Raw genomic sequence first — 11,739 nt, forward strand, 5'->3', positions numbered from 1 at the left:
CCGGGTGACTGGCGGTCGGGAGGGGGCGGGGGGCGCTCCGGGGCAGGCCCCTCGGGGAGATCCCGCAGCCTCGGCCCCGCCAGCCCGGGTGTCCCACGGGTCCCGCGCACCCGCACCGCGGCTGCCCCGGAATGCGCTGCTTGCACAACTGTTGCGCTGCGGAGGGTGTATTTTCCGCTTTTGTCCCCCTGCCCGGGGACCCCTTTCCCGTCTTCGTTTCCCTTTTACATTTTCACCCTCTCCCTTGTCGACTTTGTTTTCAGGCTTATTGATTCAACAGATAGGTGTCCTGCCCCTGCCCACGCGTTGGTGGGAGCGTGGTTGGTGGAAACGGACCGTGCTTCGGAGGCAAGATCCATCAGCCATCGCACTCTGGTTCTGATAGCCTCTGTGTAACCTTGGACAAGTTCTTTAACCTTGCTGAACCTCCGGTTCTTTGCCCTATGTTTGGTTTTGGTTATTTTGACTTATGCTTTTATATCTGAAATTGTTCTGGATGTTTTGGTGTGTGTGTGTGTGTGTAAAATTCTGTCCCTAGGCTAAGGTCACTCTTGATCCTGTACACCATTACCAGCTGTGTGACCTGCAGCAAATCACCGCCTTCCTATGCCTTGATTTCCCCGTCTTTAAAATGAGCATGATTACAGATGATAACTAATAGTGATAATAACAGGTAGGTATTTGGAGGATTAAGTGCTAAAACGTATGTAATATATTTAGCATAAGACATGGTAAAAGTAGTGTTTGTTACCATATATAATTAAATCTGTTTTTAAAGCGTTTCCTGATGTCAAACGTGTTACAAAGCTCATCTTAAAGGGATAGGTATTAGATCACTCAGATCTACCCAACGACTGTATTTGGTAATAACTCCTGATAAACTAGACACCCGCCAAATAAGGTTTTAAACAAATGGGGATCTAAACCAGGACTTTGTCACCAGAAATATTTCCATTGCACTTCAGGAGCTTTTGCCTAAATTAAATCCAGCACAGCTGTTGAAGAAAGAGGACTAGGACAGGGCTTCCAGAAACAAGGCTAGCTAACGCTGACGCTGACTGAATGCTTAGCTGCATCTTTCTAAGCACTTTATACAGTATTGGGGTGTGTGATCCTGGGCACCAAACGCTCAGGAGTTCTGTTACTTGTGCTATAAATGTGAGGACAGTACCACCCTACAGTTTCGTGATGAGTAAATTATGTCTGTAAATAGATTCAACACAGAGATTAAAGCATTAATAATAATAGTCAAAACATGGAAAGGAAAAAAAAAAACATGCTAGAGCAGGTAGGAGAACTGACAATACTGTACTCCAGGAAGGAATAAGAGTAAGTACAGACGTTTAGTTTGTTTTGGTTTCGGGGGCGTCGTTAGCCAATTCTGTTAAGGAGGACAAACAGGTAAGTGTCTAAACGTCAAGGGAATATCAGATCTTGACAGTTATCCCATAGTTTTCAGTTGGTCAAAAGTAAGAAAACAAGGGAGTGACTACACGTTGTTCTTTGCATAAGAGTAAGCAAGAATATTATAATTATTTGGGATTTTCTTTTTTTTTTTTAAGATTTTACTTATTTTTTCATGGGAGAGGCAGAGGGAGAAGCAGGCTCTCTGCAGGGAGCCCGACATGGCACTCCATCCCGGGTCTCCAGGATCCCGCCCTGGGCTGAAGGCTGCGCCAAACTGCTGAGCCATCCGGGCTGCCCTCAACAGTTTCAAGAAAACATTTTCTCAGTCCAGTTGACCAGTTGACGGTCAGGCCCTTTAATTTAAAACAACCTGCTTGCTATCCTGCCATGTGGGAGATTTCATTTCCAAAAAGATTAATTTAAGTGCTTATACCCAAATGTCCATCAAATGATTTCTTTTCTCCAGAAATGGTTCCTCCAGGCCCTTCCTCCTACCTCCTTGAGTTCTTCCCGTGTACTTAACCTCGCCAACCCATCTTCCATACTATGGCCTGGTTATGTTGTGTAAAACAAGTTAATGCATAGAAAGCCTGGTGAAATCTGAATAAGCTTTTTTTTTTTTTTTTAAGATTTTATTTATTTATTCATGAGAGACACACAGAGAGAGAGGCAGAGATACAGGCAGAGGGAGAAGCAGGCTTCATGCAGGGAGCCGGATGTGGGACTCGATCCTGGGGCCTCAGGATCATGCCCTGGGCCAAAGGCAGGCACAAAACCGCTGGGCCACGGGGCGGCCCTGAATAAGCTTTATAGGTTGGTTAATTGTGCTAACGTCCACTTCCTGGCTATGATAGTTTCCTATAGTTTTGTAAGTTGTTGCTACCATTGGAAGGAGCCAGGGGACTATACATGGGCCCTCCCTGCAACTTCCTGTGTGTATTATTATTTCAGAGTAAAAAATTAATAGATCAATATACTTCAAACAGCACATCTCAATTGATTGGATGTAGAGGCAAGTAAGGTAATCCAGCTGTCTTCAGCTAAGCCAAAAGTTAAAGGTATTTGCAAAACTAGAAAATGTTGTCATACCTACAAATGTTTTTGTTTTGAAAAAACTCTTGTCTTAAAAATATTTTAAAATGTTTAAAAAAAAAATATTTTGTATACCCGTTAGGAAATGGGTTTATTTCAAGTGTGTAAAGGGATTCTGAGACTAGAACCTTTAAGAATCTGCCTTTAGAGATTCTCACAACCCCCTCATTGTACGAGTGAGAAACGATAACGATGCAGATGCTTGAGTCGTGCTCTGGTACGTGTAGCAGGCATAGTTATAGGCCCTTTACTCGTGGGTGCTGTTTGATCTTTATTTTACTCATAAGCCAAGTGAGGCACAGAGAACTTAATTGACTTGGCCACACAAACAGTCACTGGTAGAGCTAGGATTGAGCCCCTGTGGTTCCAGGGGCTCTGCTGCTGCCTGGTTTCCTGCCACCTCCCTGGAGGCCTGGAAAGGGTCCGAAAGGCTCACGCCATCTAGTTACCTCACACCTGTATGCTCTCCTGCTAACCTCACAGTCCCTGCAAGTCACTGAGGCCTTGAACACACTTTCCGGTTTTCATTTCCAGTTCTGCCACCCTGAGTATTTTCAAGCATGGCCTTGCAGTGCCTTTATTTCAAGTCTAAATGTGCATCTACACTTCCACCACCTGCTCCCCTCATGACCATACCCAGAACTGGGATATACAACTTCCTGTTTTATTATAACTTCCTGTTCCAGTTTTCTTAATCTACAACTAAATATATCCTTTTACTTGAGAACTCCAATCCCTCGGACTTCCCATTTGGCCCTTATTTTTTCTTTCAACTCCATTATCTTCCTGACCCAGTGGGTTCCAATCGTCCACTCAAGCTATTCTCAGTCATAACCTTTGACTCCTGAGACTCCTCATTTTCAAGCTGCACTGGCTCTGCAAATTCCCAGTCCTGAATCAGTTTCATGACTCCATTTCTCCCCACCTATACCTAACTTGGGGTGCAGAATATTAAAAATAAAGGATGTGGAGAGCTGTTACGAAATCTAGTGCATCCTACTGCAGTTGGACCTCCATGTTCCATGGTAGGTGTCTTTGATCAGCACTCTCTACCATTCTCAGATCATTATAAACCTTCACTTGGTTTCACCACCTGCTTATGCATCCACCTCCCCAATAGATAACCTTGCCTTCTAATCACAGAGAAAATAAAGTTTAAGAAGCAAGAACTTGGGACAGCCCGGGTGGCTCAGTGGTTTAGCGCCACCTTCAGCCCAGGGCCTGATCCTGGAGACCCCGGGATCCAGTCCCGCGTCATGCTCCCTGCATGGAGCCTGCTTCTCCCTCTGCCTATGTCTCTCATGAATAAATAAATAAAAAATAAAATCTTAAAAAAAAAAAAAAAAGGAAGCAAGAACTTCTTCACACAGTGAGCCTCCAAGGAAATTTGTATATGTGTATCCTGCTGCTTCACACCCTTGCTCCCATCCCAGAACTGAGGTGTCCCTCTTTTGGTTCAATCCACCTGTGCTGAGGATCCCACTTCATCCCATCTTAGATCATGCTCCTTAAACCACCCCCTGAACATCTGTACTGCCAACTGCTCAGCCTTACTGGTTCATTTCCCTTGTCCAAAAACATTCCAACCCTATACTCCCCCTGGTTATTGTCCTGTTTCTTTCTCTTCATAGTCAAGTTCCTTGGAAGAACTATCACTTCTCTTCCTCAGCTTTGTAACCTGAGGAATTTGGTTGCTTGCTTTCTAATGCTGTGAGCCACTCTTGTCTTCTGTGATACCACTCTTGTATTCCCTACCATGTCTGTACTTTTACTGTATCCTCTATTGAGTTGAGCAACGTCACTGTCAACCTAGTCAGTGACCGAAGATGAAACCAACCGTCCTCCTAGACTTCCTTCCCATTACCTCTCCTGGCCAATCAGTCACATTGGGTTTTACTCAGGAAACATTGGTCAGGTTCATCTCTTTCTCCATGCCCATGCCAGCCAAACCATTGTAGACCACTACCAACCCTCCTCAAGACTCAGAGTGATCTCAACTCCTTACCATTAATCATATTTCTGTCTACTGTCCTTTGTACCATTTCCTTTTTTTTTTTTTTTTAAATTTTTATTTATTTATGATAGTCACAGAGAGAGAGAGAGAGAGAGAGAGGCAGAGACACAGGCAGAGGGAGAAGCAGGCTCCATGCACCGGGAGCCCGATGTGGGATTCGATCCCGGGTCTCCAGGATCGCGCCCTGGGCCAAAGGCAGGCGCCAAACCGCTGCGCCACCCAGGGATCCCCTTTGTACCATTTCCAGTTAGCTTTTTTTATTTTTTGACTAAATTTTTAAAACTAGGGGCATCTGGCTGGCCCAGTCAATAGAGCATAAAACTCGATCTCAGGGCCATGAGTTTAAGCCCCATGTTGGGAGCAGAGCCTACTCAAAAAGCAGACAAAAAACTAAGTAATAAAAATGTTCATTGAAGAAATTTTGGAAAATCTAGAAAAGCATTTTAAAAATTTGCTGGGATCCCTGGGTGGCACAGCGGTTTGGCGCCTGCCTTTGGCCCAGGGCGCGATCCTGGAGACCCGGGATCGAGTCCCACGTCGGGCTCCTGATGCATGGAGCCTGCTTCTCCCTCTGCCTCTCTCTCTCTCTCTCTGTGTGTGTGTGTGTGTGACTATCATTAAAAAAGAAAAAAAAAAATTTGCTTATAATCTTAGCACCCAGAAACAAACATTGTTATATTCTGATGTTTCCTTCCTAGAGCTATTATTCAGAATCACAGACTGGATCATATTCCTCTGCTTAAAGCCCTTCAGTGGCTCACCTTCAATATTCCCTGTCCCTTACGGATGATAACTCAAATGACTACCAAGGTCTAAAGTATATATAGGACCTGCTGTAGCTCGTCTATTGCTACTCTCCATGGGGTCAGTGTTAACGTGGGTTGCCCTGGCTTCAGCGTGGTCTCCTTTTCTGCTTTTGGGGCCTTTTCATTTGCTTCTCTGGCATGTCTACCAGATTCTTCATATGACAGGCTTCACTTTAGGTCATCTTGGAAAAGCCTTTCCTGACCATTCTATTTAATATAAGACCCTCTCACACACACTGATTTTTTTTTTTAAGTCCTGTTTCTTAATGTTTATTCACATGAATTGTTACAATCATCGCACAACAGGATTTTAAGAGCCATGGGCTTTTTCTCATTCTTGGACACCACAGTCCCACTTCAAGTCATTGAGCCTATTTGAATGTTGAACGATACATGCAAAGATTTCAGATACAAGGATGTTTATCACCATGTTCTTTTTAATATTTAAAACTAGAGACAAGGGACTCCTGGGTGGCTCAGCGGTTGAGCATCTGCCTTCAGCTCAGGGCATGATCCTTGGGTCTGGGATCAATTCCCATGTTGGGTTCCCTGTGAGGAGTCTGCTTCTTCCTCTGCCTATGTCTCTGCCTGTCTCTGTGTCTCTCATGAATAAATAATTAAAATCTTTAAAAATAAAACTGAAGACAATCTAAGTGGATTACGCTTTATACACACCCAAAGGAATGAGAAATATATTTGTGGTGTTTTCAGTGAAAAAAGCAAGTTTCAAAATATATTCTGTTCTTTTTCTAAATGATGGCTTTTCTAAATGGCATCATGTCATTTTTTTTGTTTTTTAAGATTTTATTTATTGGGCAGCCCAGGTGGCTCAGCACTGCCTTCGCCCGGGTGCGAAATCCTGGAGTCCTGCATCGGACTCCCTGCATGGAGCCTGCTTCTCCCTCTGTCTGTCTCTGCCGCCCCCCGCCGTCCACCCCCCCCCCCGTGTCTCTCATGAATAAAATCTCTTTTTTTTTAATAAAGATTTTATTTATTTTTTTCATGAGAGACACAGAGAGGCAGAGACACAGGCAGAGGGAGAAGCAGGCTCCATGCAGGGAGCCCCGAGTGGGACTCGATCCCCGGGACTGCAGGATTACGCCCTGAGCCAAAGGCAGATGCTCAACCAATGAGCCACCCAGGCATCCCCCGTTGTTGTTTTCTAAATAAAGACTGGATAGATACCAGATTCTTAATACAGTTGGGGAGGGGGGCACAATATGAATGAGGTATGTTATTCAATACATAACTTGTAGAGAGTGTTTTATGTTCACCAAGGACACAGGATGAGAAAGAAAAAACCATGTCCCCTTCCTCGAGGTGTTTGCATTCTGGTGATAAAATGAATTGAATTGCAGTTCTGATAAGTATTTTGAGAGCTTCTGATGCAGATTGAAAGGACCTTTTCCCCCTTAGTTTTGAAACTTTCTATAATGAACATGTACTAGGTTCATACCCCTTTTGTTTCTTTTTTTGTGTCTTATGTTATAAAAGATTGGCACTGAGGGGCACCTGGGTGGCTCAGTCAATTAAGCATCTGACTTTGGCTCAGGTAGTGATCTCAGGGCCCTGGGATTGTTCAGTGTGGAATCTGCTTCTCCTCTCTCTGCCCCTCCTCCTCCTTCTCTACCTGCTCACGCACGCTCTCTTAAATAAATCTTTAAAAAAAAAAAAAAAAAAGTAAAGAAGATGGCTTTGAAAAAAATGGGAACTGGAAGGTGGTATGTGGAGCGCAGCCTAGAGTGAAGGGAACAGCTCTAATTCCGATTATTTTTGAGATCACAGACACCAACCAGCATGTTTAGAGGCTGAGGGGGAGATGAGTGTGCTGTGTGTGTCCACGTCGGTGTTCAAGTGGGGCAAGGGGAGGATGGAGTGAGGAAGAGCCCAGAGATGAGGTCTGCTTTCACCACAAGGCAGGACACTTCATCCTCTGCTGACAGTTGTCAACGGAGATCAAGTCCGTTTGGGTAGAGCAGGAAACTGTGGCAGTCAGGCCTCGTGGCCTTCATTTTCCCAAAGTGGAAGGTAAGATCCTACCATTTTGTGTCTCTCTGCCTGGTGAGTTTCTACTCAGCTGTAGCTGTAGATCTCTGCCCTTGTGACTGACTTCCTGACCTCTTCAAGCTGCTGGGGCCACAGCCAGTAGAATCACCTTGGGATGGGGCGGGGCTTTTTAAGCTTTCCGAGTCCCAGAACACTTTCAGACTTACTGAGTCCGAATTTCTAAGGGGAAGGGCCCAGGATCTACATTTGAAAGAACACCCATAGGGAATCCCAGTGGTGCAGTACAGTTGGAGAATCACCCCACTAAGTGCTCCCAATTCATTTTACAACTGTCCATCATTGAAATTAAACTATTCCCTTCCCCCCCACAGTGCTACTCTTGGGACAGTATCTCTTCATTTCCACGCTTCTAGTGTAGCCCTGCACTAAGAGGGGCTTGGGTTTTGTGACCTGAATATGGTCCAGATCTGGAGCCCAGGTGTCCTGACCCCCAGACCCACAACGTCCTTACTCTGTCTTGCTTTATCTTCATAAGTCACTGAATTCTTCGTGAAAGTATTTCCTGATTTGACTATGTTTAAAAATCATAGGTAAACTTAACTTCACACACCTACATAAGAGAGATCCTGGGAAGAATGGGGCTTATGTAGGATTGGTTGCTCTAAGGAAAGTCAAAAGGGTAGCTGGGAGGCAGGGGTACAAGGGCACCTGGCTCCAGGGATTCCAAAACAGGTTGGCCACTCACTGCTGACAAAATCCAAAGGAAGAGAAACAGAGGACTCGTGAAACAAGAAAGGGATTTATTTTAGTGAGGCCAACACCAGGAAGACAGCAGACTAGCATCTCAAAGACTGTCTCCAAAGGGCTGAAAATAGTCCCAGGTCTATATAAGGAAAGGTTAGTGAGTGAAGGTCAAGTCATTGTCTTGGGGTCAATCGCAGGTGGGGTCTTGTGGTTCAGGACAGTCTATATTGCTTGAGGGGGTAGTTTTGGTTCCCAGCAGGGGATGCTTTGCCCTGAGGGTCTTTTGCCTGAGTTAAGAAACAAGCTGGAAAGAAGAACTTAATTAGAAAGTTTGAGGTCAAATTGGAGGTGATTGCAGTCCTCTTTCAAATGTGAGGCCCTCTGAAGTGAAATGAGTAGAATCTACACCAATTTATATGAACAAGCGTCTATTCTGAGTGTATCACCCAAGTCTCCTGCAAACCCAACAAGAAGTTAAAACGTACTCTGGAAAAGAGCCCTGGAATGTTACAGTTAAGGTGGGTGCTTGGGAGGTAACAGAGCCCTAACAGAAGGCTTGCGTGTGACTTGCTTGGAGAAATTATAGGCTATCTCCCACAGGACCCAAGGATAAAGATGCTTTGATACTATTGGCTAGTGCTGTTCATTTAGAGACAACTAGTCCAAAAGAACAGCAATTCATCTTAGGAGAAATTGTTTTATCTCCTAAGAACAGTGGCTCCCATTTCTTTAATCAGAGACTTTACTGAGCACCTCCCATCACAGGTCAGGGGCTGTACTGGCTGCTGGAGATGTGACAGTGGGCAAATAGGTACAGTACCTGCCCTTAAGGAGTCACAGTATTGTTTTCGCTCACTCACCCAATTCCCAGTCTATAATTTGGTATGCTTTGTGGATTTGCCTAGCAGGGCACAGGACTCTGAGCAAGTGGCCAGAGCCAATTATTTTGCCAACTATGCCTCCTGTGCTCACACTAATAGCATTCTGGTTTTGAATCACCTATGACTTGGGTGAATGTGAAATAGTCAAAATTTCCCGGCAGTGATTGGTCTCCTTTGGATGGATGGATGGAAGCTTGATATAACAGCCCGGTCCTGGGAAGTCCAGCAGCAGGGAGTGACCAGCCTCCAGCACTGCCTTGGCTCCCCCCACCCCCACCCCATCAGGACCACAGGTGTCCTTTCCTGCCCTGATGGCCCACTGAGAGGTTGCTGAGGGGAATTCCAAAGAGCTTGAGTCAGAGAAACCTTAGGGCCCTGGGGCTGACTTGGAAGGAAGGCGGAGGGGGGCAGCTGGTGGTAGCGGAGGAGAGTGGACATAATGAAGACCGACTTTGGATTGGCACACTCGTGACTTTGAGCACTGCCCCGAGGTTCTCAGTTCCCCTGAGAGAAACCCTGCGCGCCCAGACCAGGATCCTTAGCCCCTAGTAATTCTTGCAGAGGCCATTTAACAGACCAGGCTCTGGAAAACATTCGCTCAAGGGCGGATCCACGTTTGGGTGCCTGAAGCTTACGTATTTCTGAAGGGCGACTCTGAAGAAAGAAATACAAAATTAGACTCAGGGCATTAGAAGGTCCTGTTTCAGGAAGCAAGGGACCCAGATGCTTCAGCTTCAAAACTTCCACAGTAAATCCGCCTTTGCGTTGATGCTAGAGGGTAAAAGGATGGGGTGTCTGTGATCACAGAGGATCAGAGGGCTCTCTGGATGCATAAAGGCAAGAAGGAGGCAGGGATGAGAGCAACTTTAATGTTTTACTTCCTTATTCTTATTAATCGTATTTTTTCCTTCATCCCCACACCCAGTTATAGGTCTAAATGCTAGACCCAGCTATCCAGGGGAATCATTTGTCATTCGTCTTCGAATCCCCAGAACTTCACACACGGCAGAAGCAAAGTATTTGTTGAAGGAATGAATTGATGAATGAATGAGTAAACTCTCCTGGGCCCTGAGAATTGACAGTCCTGTATATCTCCCTCTTTCTTCCTTCTTGACTACCTGCAGGAGGTGGCATGAACTCACAAAAGAGCACAAGCTCGAGAGTCAGACCTGAGTTTGAATCTCAGCTTTGCCACACTCCATCACAAGACGTTGGGCAAGTTACCCAACATTGCTCAGCCTCAGTTTCCTTGTCTGCAAAACGGAGCCAGTAGTAACCTCCCTGCAATGTCTGTAGAGCGCCTGGTACCTGGGGGGTCCTCAAGAAATGATAGCTGTTGTGTTATTCCTTTAAGTCAAGGGTAGGCAAACTGCAACCCATGGGCCCCATCATCTTTGTAAATAAAATTTTATTGGAACAGACTTTTTTTTACATGTTGTCTACAGCTGCTTTTGTGCTACAAGGACAGAATGAGGGGCTGTGACAGAGACGATATGGCAACCAAAGGCTGATATTCACCATCTGGCCCTATACTTCAACCTTTGGTTTAGGGCTTCATGACCCCCAACTTGTAGTAATTGCCTCCTAACCGGTCTCTGGAAAAAGCTCTAGGAAGCTCTACAGAGGCTCTAGAAAGTCTCTGGTCTTTCTCCCACATGGGTCTCTTTATTCTGCCGCTAGAGGTTTTTCTAAAATATAATCTCATTAGGGTTACACTCCCCCAAACCCCTTTGTTGGCTCCTTATTTCCTGCCACTCCCTAGTTGACTTTTCAAGACTCACGACCTGGCCCCATTCTCCTGCAGCCTTGTCTCTTCCTTCTCTCTCTCCTTCATGTCCTGCACACCAGCCACAGCAGACCAGAGATCAGGCCAGTGGCTTGTGCAGCTCTGGGACTGAGCCCCCATTCCCTCTCTCCAGTGTCCTTTGTCCTTTCCTCTGTTCTCTCCTGGCTTCTCTGTGAAGCCTGTCATGGTCTCCTTCCCCTATCCTCTCATAGAAATCAGGATCAGTAGGGGTGCCGAGTGGCTCAGTGTTTGAGCATCTGCCTTTGGCTCAGGTCCTGGTCTCAGGGTCCTGGGATCCAGTCCTGCATTGGGCTCCCCGCAGGAAATCTGCTTCTCCCTCTGCCTATGTCTCTGCCTCTCTCTGTGTCTCTCATGAATAAATACATGAAAATCTTTAAAAACAATGAGAACTCAGGGTAAGTAAACTATGCTGCAGGAACAAATAACCCCAAATTTAGGTGACTTAGTACTATAAATCAACTGAACAAAGAATAACATATACACAAGTGCCCTACTCCCATAGTACTCAACAAGCATGGATGATGAGGTTTTTTTTCCTCCAATGAATGGAAAAAAAAAAAAAAAAAAAAAAAAACCCAGCCTAGTTTTTTTGTTTTTGTTTTTGTTGTTGTTGTTGGTGGTGGTTTTTTTTTTGGTGATAGGCATGCAGTGACCACCTCATTAACAGACACTTGTCATTTGGGCGCCTGTAGAGGTTGTGGTTGATAAACAATTATAAAAGGAGAACTTCATTTAAGGAAGAAAGAATGGAAAGTCTGGAAAGATGAACTGTAACTACAGGGTAACACTTAGAACTGCTTTTGGCCACAGGGCGAGCCCCTTAAACGGTGGCTCACAGCTGGCCCATTGTTACTTCCTGAAACCCACTTCTTGAGCCCAGTCCCCAAGCTGAGGAGTATGGGAGCAGCCTCAGCCCAGATTGTGGGGTTGAGTGAGGAGGGAAAAGAGGGCCCAGGCTCTGTCCAAACTGGGATGATGCCT

At 45.4% G+C, this 11,739-nt stretch overlaps 1 long non-coding RNA gene across 1 annotated transcript; it reads left to right on the forward strand.

Moving 5' to 3' along the window:
- The first annotated feature begins 12 nt into the window (after window positions 1–12).
- LOC111090636 lies at window positions 13–10,382 on the forward strand. The gene is made up of 2 exons (XR_005372484.1): window positions 13–673; window positions 9,877–10,382. It is a non-coding gene; the product is annotated as an uncharacterized LOC111090636 (long non-coding RNA).
- Window positions 10,383–11,739: the final 1,357 nt, after the last annotated feature.

Source organism: Canis lupus, chromosome 17 (genome assembly GCF_011100685.1).
Source record: "Canis lupus familiaris isolate Mischka breed German Shepherd chromosome 17, alternate assembly UU_Cfam_GSD_1.0, whole genome shotgun sequence".
Lineage (NCBI taxonomy): Eukaryota > Metazoa > Chordata > Mammalia > Carnivora > Canidae > Canis > Canis lupus.